Genomic DNA, 12,879 nt, shown 5'->3' on the forward strand with positions numbered 1-12,879 from the left:
TCAATTACCAATTTTATAATCAATTACTTTCTCTTTTCTATCAACTAATTTATTAAATTAATATACTATCATTTATATTTCAATTATCAAAATATTAGATTTATAAAACGAAATTTCATACCCGCGTAAAATAAAAGTGAGTTCGTAAAATATTCCGTAAATCTTCATCCGGACTCCGATTTAGGCGAAACAAAATGCTAAATTTATTATTTTTTTCGAGACCGGCGTAATGGTAATATTTTCGTATACAATTGAGTTCTCAAAATTTTGAGTACTGCTAATTACTCGGAAGTTACACCCTATTTGCTTGAAATTATCTCATTTGCTTGAAGTTACACCATGCCCACTTGAAGTTACACTATTTCTACTTGAACCTAACTAATTAATTTACTCATATAATTAATTGGATTCCAAATGAAGAGGCGAGGGTGGTGGGATAGACTAAAGTTACACACTTCCTTTATTAAAGTTATATACGTCACCTATTAAAGTTACACCTTCAACAATTCAAATTAGATAGACATGTGATAAAGTTACACAAATTCAAATTTCGTATATACAAAATGACCTTAAAGGACTAAAGTTACACCCGTCAAGGATAAAAGTTACAGTCGTAGAGCACTAAAGTTACACTCGTAAATCAATAAAGTTTCATAAACTTGTGCTAAAATTACAAAAATTAAAAATTTTATATACAAAATTACCCTAAAAGATTATAGTTACACTCGTAAAAAATTAAAGTTATACTAATAAAGCACTAAAGTTACATTCATGAAGCACTAAAGTTACATAACTTCTGCTAAAACTACAGACATTCAAATTAGTAATACTCAAATTTGTATATACAAAATGACCTTACAAGATTAAAGTTACACTAATAAAAGAATAAAGTTACACTCGTAAAGTACTAAAGTTACACCCTTACAAAACTGAAGTTACATGATATACAACTGAAGTTACAAACTATCTACTTGGAGTTACACCCTTACAAGAATAGGTTTACACACTATATAATTGAAGTTACAACCTTCATCGCCAATCACCAATCCAAATCAATCAATCTAAATCTCACATCTTCATCGTCAATCTATAACACCAAAGACTCGTCAACATCTTCATCATCAATCAATATCGCCAACGACTTATCATCTTCATCATCATCAACATCTTCATAAAAAAAACTACAATTAATAATTTAAAAATGTAGATATAATTCATCAAAAAAAAAAAATCATACAAATCACTATATTTCAAATTATCAAACCATTTTAAATACCTAAGCAACGATTTCAACAAAATCCAAAAAAAATTAAGAAAACAAACACAAACCGTTATATTTCGAGCACAACCGAGGAGTACTAAATATTTTGAAAACTCAATGGTATATAAGAATATCACCATTGCGACGGGCTCGAAAAAATAATAAATTTAGTCTTTTATTTCGCCTTAATCGGAGTCCGAATGAAGATTTACAGAGCTTTTTATGAAGTAGCTTTCATTTTATGCGGAAATGAAAATTAGATTTGATTTAGATATGAATAAAAATGATAAAATTGGGAAGACAACTTAATAAAGTGAGGTGATGATAGAGAGAAAATAATTAATTAGATGAATTGAGAATTGAATTTATGAGAGAGACAAATTAATGCAAGTGGGTGAGTGTATTTTTTTCCTTTTCATCTCCACCATCCATTTTCTTTGATCTAATGGCTTATATGAGGACTCATGGACTCAACTAAATAAGGTGGACTTACATAATCCTATTTATATATATATATATATATATATATATATATATATATATATATATATATTGGCGAGATCCCATACAAACTAGAGTTCAGTACGAACGGTACGAACTAACTCAAAACCCACATGTCCACATCTAATAGTTAAAAACCAACCCCACTGACCACTACTCTCTCATCCCATACTTTCATATCTTGGCTTCTGCTACGAGCAGCAACGATGACGGCGACGGACCGATCACTGCCCAGATTCAGGCGCACTGCCGGCGGCCACTAGTCACCTAACAACCAACTTTCTTCTAATAATTTCTTATCCCCATCCAGCACCACCTGTCCATCTGACGACAGCCACCATTGCCTGATGCTGGCGTCACCATCGACCACCCAAAACTCGGAGAAGCGACGACCACCTGCGTCACTTCTATTATCATTGTTGGTCACCGCGCGCTTCTCTTCGTCTCCAATATCAATTCCTAGATCTAGTGATAAAACTGACTTCTATGGGCGCGGCGTCATTAGAGATTTATGTGGGTTGGTTGGTGGCAGCCAACAACCAAGATCTATTTAGCTAAAATGGAACGGTCATCTAAGAAGTAGAAAAGCGTTATGATTATGTTTGTTTGGATTCCGGTTGACGAGGTGGTGTTGGCTGTGGTTGGGCGGTAATGGTCATAGTGACGAGGTGGTTGTGGTTATAATTCTGATGAGGTTGCTGGTTGTGTATAGGGAAGCTCGTGGATGTCGTCGACGCCATTTGAGGTGTCTGATGATATCTTTTGCGCCATCAGAGTTGTCTCTTGTGCCGTCTGAGGTGGCCGTTGATATTGTCGGTGGGTGGATACACAAAATTATGCTCCAGGTACACATAATTCCACTCTAAGATACACAAATCGACAAGTGTATCTGAATATATAATATATCTATCTGGACTAAGTAATATGTGTATCTAGGTAATACGTAGTAAAAAAAGATGGCATCTTTCTATTAAAAAAGGTATGAAATTATCAGCTTTAACTAATGCTATTGCTTTGAAGAAATTAATTTGGAAGGTTATTCCTCCTATTTTAAGGCCTAAGATTTGGTTTGCGTTGTCGGGCGCTTTAAAGAAAAAATCTACTGTGCGTGAGAGTTATTGTGTGGATTTGATTAAGGCTACTGAGGGCATGTCGACGCCTGTGACTAAATTGATTGATCAAGTGGGTTTACTGGTTTTTTTTCTTGTTTTGGCATATTTTGATGCTATTGTTGCAAGAGAATAATTATCTACCTTCTCCTCTCACGACCGATTAAAGTAACATATATTTTGCTCCCTTCATTTGCGTTCCGACCCCAAATGATATATACTAATTTTGCTCTTTTCACTTGCCTCATTGTTGCAATGTCTTTTGTGAAACTTGATTCATTGTTTGTGGTTGATTGTTTTGCTGAGATACTGACACGCCTAAAATGTCGCACTAAAAGACGGCCAAATTAACAATTTATATACCACTAAACACACTAATTAGCACTAATTATAAACTAGTAAAATAGCAAGCAAGGGGTCGAACCCAAGAGAAGATGGGTTTTGCAAAAGTGAAATTAAAAGAGTAATTAGAACAATTGTGACAACAATAACAACAAGTAAATAAAAGGGGGGGGGGGGTTGAGTTTTAATTGTAACAAAAGCAAGGCAAATTCAAACAAGAGTGCAAAACAAGTAAACAATCAAGAGTTTAAGATGGAATTTAATCAATATTAAGAAAGACTTAACCCGACTCAAAGTTTGGCACTTTAGTTGACAAAACCCTTCAATCAATCCTTCAATTATATATTATCACCCTATTGTGAAGATAAATCTTCTAAATCTCCTTAATAATGGCCAAATGACAAGAAAATCACACTTAATCAAATAACCCAACTTATCAATTCTACCAAGTAGAAATCACATACATTGGACAAATTAATAAGAAGATATGAGCACAAGAGATTCAATAGGGGTAATTAGACACAATGAAATCACAATTAATGCCCAATTAGAAGTTAATCCTTTACTTGCTAATTAAGCCAAGAAGAAATCACATTCATTAGCATAATAACAAGGTGTTGCAAAGATGAGATTACAAGGAAATCACACTTAATAATCTCAACAACAATAAATTAAGGAACTTGATTAATTAAGCAACAAGGAAATCACACTTAATTACTCAATATAAACAAGGATTCCAAAATTCAAACAATAAACACAAAAGGATTCACAATGATAATTAAAATTAAAGAAGGATTAAAGGATCTTACAACCAAAGTTTAAGCCTTGAGTCGGATTAAGAGAGGAGATTAGTTCTCCATAATTAGATCTAATACCCAATTCAAAAGATGAAAATATTCCCAAATTACAACCTTGATTAATTAAAGTGAACAAAAGATCTCGCAAACCTAATGGTGTTCAACTATTTATAGTCCTAAGATGCGGAAGATTAATGGGCTTTAAGTTAGAAGCAAACCCGTAATCAAAACATGCTAAAACACGCTGAAACCCAGATATTTCGCACCGTGCGAAATATGGGTCCTGGAATTTCGCACGGTGCGAGTTCCCTGCTCGACAGCATTTTTTCCAAAGGCCATATCTCTCTCGTTACTTGGCCAAATGAGGCGTGTGACCTACCGTTGGAAAGCTAAGAACATAAGCTTTTACCTCCACTTGGCCTTGCATCGATACGAGCTCTAGAACTCAAGATATACCCATTTGAAGTCGATCCTTATTCAAACGACGCTTCAAATCTTCAATTGCTTCATCCTTTCACTTCTTCATGTGTTAGCTAGTCTTCTTTCTTGCTTGTAAATGTTTTGTACCACGGTAGCCTTCAAGACATGCCTTTGCTTCCGATCATTGCTCAAAAATCCATTACTAACCCGACATTAAGAATATGGTAAATATGACGTAAATCATGTGAAACCACGTCCCAATGCCACTTTATTATGCATAAAATAAGCTAAATATATAGTAGAAATACGAGCCTATCAAATACCCCACACTTAAGTCTTTGCTCGTCCCGAGCAAACTATTATAGAACCAATCAATAAACAAAAGGCTCACAAAATTAGTATGGGTAAGCTCAATCTATTCATCCCTCTTCTCTCACACCTCATCCTACTTATATCTCCCTCATCTAAGATGATCCTAATTTCCACCAATTCATTCTCATTTTCATAATCCAACATAACATCCTCCTTATTTCTCCCCCTTATCACTCCATTCATTTGAAACACAAGGTTATCTAGCATCAAACACCTCCAAACTCAATAATTAGACAACCTCAAAATCCTCCAATAATACTTCAACACAAACAACCAAAACTCAACCACACAATCAATGCATAAGACAAGTCAAAGCAATCCAACTCCAAACAACAAGTATGCCAAGCACTAGTATCAAAATAAGCTTCCAAATTCCCCTCCTAGTCTCGGCACACTACTAGTCTACCCTTCCGGCCTTCTAGAGCTCCACCACTTATGTCACCAACACCAAATGGAAGTAGTCATGTATGTGACATGATTTCAAGGCTTCAAAGAGTCAAAAAGGTTTTTCAATTTTTTTTTTCCTAATTATCTCATTTTGCCTAAACCGCCCTCTCGGGTTTTCGGTTTAGCTCTTTTCCTCACCTCTACTCTCGTGGCTGGCACTCTCTTTTCATTTTGCCCGGAGTGCCCTTTCGGGTTTTCACTCCGACCTCGGCCACTTTCCCACTTTTGCCTAGGATGCCCTTTCGGGTTTTCATCCTAGCCGGGTTTTTCTTGTCTTTCTTTTCTTTTTTTTCGTTTCTCTTTTTTTTCTTTTTTTTTTCTTTTTTTTTTCGTTTTTTTTTTTGAATTGAAATACGATGCATGAAATGAATATATTACAATATATACATGATATTACCAACACATGTCCACCCCACACATTGTTTTTCACTTTGTCCCCAAAGTGAAGGTGAACATCACAATCAACCTCAATGAAATGACTTGAGGCACCCACTTTCTCTTCAAATTAGAACAAGTTCAACTCCATCTCACAAGCTCACTAACTTACACTACCAAACACCCTCGACTCTCGATGATGAGCTCAAAGATTCACACCTTACACCTCCTCTTCATCTACTTCACTTGGTATTATCATGGTGTACCAAGCACAAATCAAGGGCAAAATGATAACTCAACATACTTCACCATTTTTCCAACAAAACTCTTTCATATTTGAACTTTTGATTGCTTCTTTTCCATTGTTTGATTTGGGGAAGTGAAAGTGGGAATTCTTTTGTAGGTTATTCCACATGATTGAGGTAATGATAGGGAAATAAGGTGTTTAGACAATTAGGCAAAGAAGAGTGGTGATGTAAGTAGTGATTGTGTCAAAAATGAACTTGGGGATAATGGAGTACAAGGATAGCTTGATGGGCTTGATAAGGAGCATTGGTGGAATTGGCAAGCATAATAATTTTTACTCTCAAGTAAGGACTTATCAAAAGATTTTAATAAATCACTTGCACCATTTCACAAACACCTTGTGTGCACTACTCAAGAACTTGAGTTTTACACACAAGTAACAACTCACAATCCATTATTAGGAAAAGACACTAATAAAAACATTAAAGAAGGAGTACGGGTTGCCTCCCGTAAAGCGCTTTTGGTTTTCGTCGTTTGCTCGACGCCTTTTCAAGCTTCATCTTATATCAATGGTCAAGAGCGGAGCAACTCAATGCTCTTAGTAACCTATCAAACATGTTAGCCCACAAACAAGAGAAATGACAATAGTAGAAAGTCAAGACATACCAAGCATACACAATGAAAATATATGCATAAGACAAGTGGTTCATTGAGCTTTCATGTTCGAAAAACAAACTAATGTCACGATAAGACTCCTTAAAAGAAGGGTTAGACTTTGTAAAAATCAAGTAAGGTTGAAAGGACACAAGAGGTTCTTTAGGAACTAGAATGGGTGGCTCTTTCATGTAAACTAGGGGAGGTTCTTCTTTGTGTGGTAAAAATTCAACAATCATCATGTTCTCTACCCTCTTAACATTCTCTTTAAAATTCATACTCTCTAACTTCTTAGCCAAAGAAGGGTCACAATCAACATCCTCAAGAACCACAACATTCTCGTTTTCTTCCAATTCCTCCATGGGTAGATTTGCCTCCAAATCTTGTAAGGTTGTCTCTAAATCACAAGACAAAACATACCCCAAATCTTCTCCAACCATTCCATTAGTTAAGGCAACATCCAAAGTGTCACCTCCACACAATTCATAAATGGTTTGAACAATAGGTTCAAATATCTCAAGAAAACATAGAGAAGAAGTCTCGAGAGGGTATTTTATTGCCTCATATATGTTGTGTTTGAACATTTGACCCTCAAACTCCATGGTAAGACACCCACTAGACACATCTATCTTAGTGTTGGAGGTTTTCATGAAAGGTCTTCCCAACAAGATTGGTGTTGAGCCTTTTTCGGGCTCCATGTCAATCACATAAAAGTCGGCGGGAAACATCATGTCACCCACCTTGACCAAAACATCCTCAATGATACCTTTGGGGTAGATGTTGGACCTATCGGCCAATGAAATGACTACATGAGTCGATTTCAATGGCCCCAACTTGAGAGACTCATAAAGGTAATTAGGCAAAACATTAATAGATGCACCTAAATCAAGCATAGAATGTTGACAATCCAAGTCACCAATTTTGCAAGGAATGGTGAACATGCCCGGATCACTACATTTTCGTGGCAAACATTTTTGAAACATAGCCGACACATGTTCACTAGCCCTTACCTTTTTCATACTTTTTGCCTTATTGGTCCTCTTAGTAGTGCACAACTCTTTCAAAAATTTTGCATGCTTGGGCACACTACTAAGAAGATCAAGAAGAGGAATGTTTACCTCCACTTTACGAAAGATATCGTAAAGGCTTGAAGTTTTCTGGTCAATTATCCTTGTATCATTCAAAGCACATGGAAATGGAGCTTGTGGCTCATATTCCGAAAGAGGTTCATTGATCCTCACTTGTTTGGGTGTAGATGTTTCCCCATGTTCTACCACCACTTCAATTTCATCTTCAATCACATCTTCCACTTCATGAACAATAGGAGGTGGTCTTGATTTCGTAGGAGCCTTGGGTGCCTCTACCAATTCTCCACCATTCCTCAATGAGACCACTTTTGCTTGTTCTTTGGTGGGTGGAGGAATTGTGTGAGAAGGTAGGCTCCCTCCTTGAGTGGTTTGAGAATTGAGGGTGTTGAGAATTTGACCAACTTGGGTCTCAAGGTTAACAAACCTAGAGTCGGTGAGCCGATTTTGTTGAAGCACGGTGGTTTGGAATTCCTTGGTATTATTTAGCAAGATTTGGTTTTCTTTTTGCATTGTCACTTGATTCATAGCAAGTGTTTTCATTATGTCTTCTAAAGATGATGAAGTTTTAGGAGGGGGTTGTTGAGAGTTTTGAAACTCCCATTGATAAGTTTCATTAGCCAAGTATAGAAAAAATTCCCACTTCTCTTCATAGCTAAACATATATCTAAATTTCCCCTCACTCAAATGATAAACATGTAACACCGTATCATCATTCAAACCATTAAACACCACATGACATAACTACCAAGTTCGATATGGGTATCGACATCTAGAGACATACTCACTCAACCTATCAAAATACTTGTGAAACGGCTCATCCTTAAATTGAGGAAAATCAAGAGAAGCCATTAAAACAAACAAGAGAGCAATAGAAACTAGTTAAACTAATCCTAATATTTACAAAAACACACAACTACTCTAAAAACACCAACAAAAACACTAGCAAAACCGTTACCTTCCCCGGCAACGGCGCCAAAATTTGACACTCCTAAAATGTCGCACTAAAAGACGGTCAAATTAACAATTTATATACCACTAAACACACTAATTAGCACTAATTATAAACTAGTAAAATAGCAAGCAAGGGGTCGAACCCAAGAGAAGATGGGTTTTGCAAAAGTGAAATTAAAAGAGTAATTAGAACAATTGTGACAACAATAACAACAAGTAAATAAAAGGGGGGGGGGGGGGGTTGAGTTTTAATTGTAACAAAAGCAAGGCAAATTCAAACAAGAGTGCAAAGCAAGTAAACAATCAAGAGTTTAAGATGGAATTTAATCAATATTAAGAAAGACTTAATCCGACTCAAAGTTTGGCACTTTAGTTGACAAAACCCTTCAATCAATCCTTCAATTATATATTATCACCCTATTGTGAAGATAAATCTTCTAAATCTCCTTAATAATGGCCAAATGACAAGAAAATCACACTTAATCAAATAACCCAACTTATCAATTCTACCAAGTAGAAATCACATACATTGGACAAATTAATAAGAAGATATGAGCACAAGAGATTCAATAGGGGTAATTAGACACAATGAAATCACAATTAATGCCCAATTAGAAGTTAATCCTTTACTTGCTAATTAAGCCAAGAAGAAATCACATTCATTAGCATAATAACAAGGTGTTGCAAAGATGAGATTACAAGGAAATCACACTTAATAATCTCAACAACAATAAATTAAGGAACTTGATTAATTAAGCAACAAGGAAATCACACTTAATTACTCAATATAAACAAGGATTCCAAAATTCAAACAATAAACACAAAAGGATTCACAATGATAATTAAAATTAAAGAAGGATTAAAGGATCTTACAACCAAAGTTTAAGCCTTGAGTCGGATTAAGAGAGGAGATTAGTTCTCCATAATTAGATCTAATACCCAATTCAAAAGATGAAAATATTCCCAAATTACAACCTTGATTAATTAAAGTGAACAAAAGATCTCGCAAACCTAATGGTGTTCAACTATTTATAGTCCTAAGATGCGGAAGATTAATGGGCTTTAAGTTAGAAGCAAACCCGTAATCAAAACATGCTAAAACACGCTGAAACCCAGATATTTCGCACCGTGCGAAATATGGGTCCTGGAATTTCGCACGGTGCGAGTTCCCTGCTCGACAGCATTTTTTCCAAAGGCCATATCTCTCTCGTTACTTGACCAAATGAGGCGTGTGACCTACCGTTGGAAAGCTAAGAACATAAGCTTTCACCTACACTTGGCCTTGCATCGATACGAGCTCTAGAACTCAAGATATACCCATTTGAAGTCGATCCTTATGCAAACGACGCTTCAAATCTTCAATTGCTTCATCCTTTCACTTCTTCATGTCTTAGCTAGTCTTCTTTCTTGCTTGTAAATGTTTTGTACCACGGTAGACTTCAAGACATGCCTTTGCTTCCGATCATTGCTCAAAAATCCATTACTAACCCGACATTAAGAATATGGTAAATGTGACGTAAATCATGTGAAACCACGTCCCAATGCCGCTTTATTATGCATAAAATAAGCTAAATATATAGTAGAAATACGAGCCTATCAGATACTTTAGCTGAATGATTCTTAGATTAGTTGGCTATTTTGTGGATTAATGTGTTGTTTCTTGATCTTTCATTGTGTAAAATATGTATGAACGGGTGATATTGTTGTAATGCGTGTATAATCGTAATTGGTCTCATGACCCATTTGGTAATATGTTAGCGATATTACATCTCCATTGCAGTCTTTTATGTGTCCATTGAGTAATCAATTTTGGAACTTTAATTGTTATATTCCAGCTTTCAACTGTCAGACTATGTTACTCCGTCACTATGTTACTCCTGTACCTATATGGCCATGTCCGACACTCAACACTCTGGCATGGAATAACACCTCGACACTTCAATTTATGCCTTAATATAAAAGATTTTTTTTTAATAACATAACCGAGTCTGAGCCTTCGATATACAATCTGTGTTAGACACTTCCAACACTTCTAACTGAACATAGCTTGTGTAACATAGCTGTCAGATAACAGACTTTAGGAAAGGAGAAAGTAGTTAATGTCAATGTTTTTCTTTGATTTCTCATTTGAAGTTTTGGATGATTGTTAATTAAAAGGCAGTAGTGATATGTGTCAGATGTATGTCGGTGGAATTAGATGCTCGAAGCTGGATCAATGGTCATGTGTAGATAGTACATGAAGATTTTTTCATCGTGTACCATTAATCACGTGGATAAGCTCTTAAGTTAGCAATATTGTATTTGGTTTATCTGACCTTACATTCGGAGTTTTTCTGACCTTACATTCAGAGTTGTTTTATCTGACCTTACATTCAGAGTTGTTTCTTATTCCACTTATTTTTGTTGGCGCTTGGTAGTTTGCAATCAAGGCAGTTGTTCTGAATCCTGACTTACCTCAAATGACACGAATGCGTACCGTCATGGTATATTATTCACTCTTTGTATTTGTCTGATTTCAGAAGAATCTCATATCTCATGGGTACTTGATCCGTGTGGGTTATTATTCTAAAACAAAGGCAAAATGCCTTCTGTATGTAGTGTATATAAATGATAAAATGTAATATGAACGGTGGGGTATCATGACTTCTTATTTTCAGGAGTTCAATACTGGATCGCTTGATTACTTAATTGCAATTCATGATGGGAAGGTAATACTCTGCAGCCGGAGGCTGCTGGAGAAAATGCGTCAGATTCAATACACAGTGGAAGCAAATGTTGAATGATCAATTTGGTGTAGTAATCGGCACTGAACTCAAGAATGTGTACACAGTATGTATTGTGAATGCAATATTTGCACTTTTCACCTGAAGTCTTTTTTTCCTATGATTCCCCATTTTAATCTTTATGACGTTTTTGAGTTTTATGTTTTAACATGCACTTGTGTGAGCTAAAACATAGTGAATGTAGTTCCATTTTTGCAATGCTCTTTTCTCTTGAGTTGAGGCCATGGCTTGCCTCGACATTGACTTCAAGAAAGTGTACACATTATGTGCTGATTCAAGTCATGCGGTCAAGCTTGTATTTAAAGTTTCCTCTCTATTTGGAAAGCAATGGTATTTCAAAAACTGTAACATACTGTGTGTGATTTGTTTCTGCAAGTTATACACTTTCAGATGTCCCGAACCGCTGTAGGATACATACATCGTATTGGATGCACAGGACGATAATCTTATATATTTTCAACCCGCCCCAAAAAATGACCCAAATATATAAGCGATAAATATGTAATTGGACGTGGCGAATTTTGGTGTAACAACATTTTGGTAAAGAAATGTGTCTAATAAGGTAACAGAATGTATCTAGCAAGGTAAAGGAGTGCATCTAGTAAGGCAAACGTTTGTATCAAGCAATTTAAAGGAGTGTTTCTACATATCCATATATGTGTATCTAGCAAGTTAAAGGGGTGTATCTAGTAAGATACAATTCATGGATTATACAACCAGTTGTATATGTTGTACCGTATAGAATCTGAGCTTTGTGTCAAAGTATCCGATCTTTATATTAAAGAATATGAGCTTTATTAGAAAGTATTGAGTTCATCCATTTAGACATTAAAAACTTAAACTTTAAATTAGCTCAGAAAGAATACACATAAGCTCGGATTCTTATACTTGGTTGTACCATGCTTATGGTACACCTGGATGTATAATCCTATTTGTGAGTAAGATATGCATATAAATTGAAATTGAGCCACGTATAATGATGGAAGTGACTCAAATGTGATAATTAAATGAATATCCAAAATGAAATGTAAAGGATAATAAAAATTAACGTAATTTATTTTCGCAGTACATTTTTTACTCATTGTAGTACTATTTACACAAAAATTTCCATTTGATACCCTCCGGCTAAAAACAACACTGAGCCAATTTCTCTCGATTTTTTATCATTCAACTATACATAGATCTCTTCGTTATGGATGAAAATTTAACTATATAAAATGAATTTAATTTGTTAAGGGTAAACTATTGACCAAATTGATGGATTTTTCCATTAATTTGGGTAATTTACTGTTTTAGTAGGTTTTAGGGTTTGAGTATTATTGTTTTCGTGGTACACCCGGCGAAAGCTCCATTATTGCTCCGGCTAACTACAACATGAATAATAGAATTCGCATATTGACGGAAAACGGCGAGTGTATATCGACTACTAGATTTTTCTGACGGTGAGGCGGGTGGTAGGGCTGGTGGGAGGAGGTAGTGATCCGATGGAGTAGAGGTGGTCGGCTCGGTGCAAGTCAGTTGAGCGGTTGTAGA

At 35.7% G+C, this 12,879-nt stretch overlaps 2 long non-coding RNA genes across 2 annotated transcripts; one reads left to right on the plus strand and one right to left on the minus strand.

Annotated features, from left to right (window-relative positions):
- Positions 1-823: 823 nt before the first annotated feature.
- On the minus strand, positions 824-1,548 carry LOC141621596 (uncharacterized). Its single transcript, XR_012532480.1, has 2 exons — positions 1,330-1,548; positions 824-1,167 (listed from the first exon to the last, which is right to left on the minus strand). It is a non-coding gene; the product is annotated as an uncharacterized LOC141621596 (long non-coding RNA).
- Positions 1,549-2,748: 1,200 nt separating this feature from the next.
- On the plus strand, positions 2,749-12,316 carry LOC141621595 (uncharacterized). Its single transcript, XR_012532478.1, has 4 exons — positions 2,749-2,797; positions 10,981-11,046; positions 11,221-12,035; positions 12,286-12,316. It is a non-coding gene; the product is annotated as an uncharacterized LOC141621595 (long non-coding RNA).
- Positions 12,317-12,879: the final 563 nt, after the last annotated feature.

This window comes from Silene latifolia, chromosome X (assembly GCF_048544455.1).
Source record: "Silene latifolia isolate original U9 population chromosome X, ASM4854445v1, whole genome shotgun sequence".
NCBI lineage: Eukaryota > Viridiplantae > Streptophyta > Magnoliopsida > Caryophyllales > Caryophyllaceae > Silene > Silene latifolia.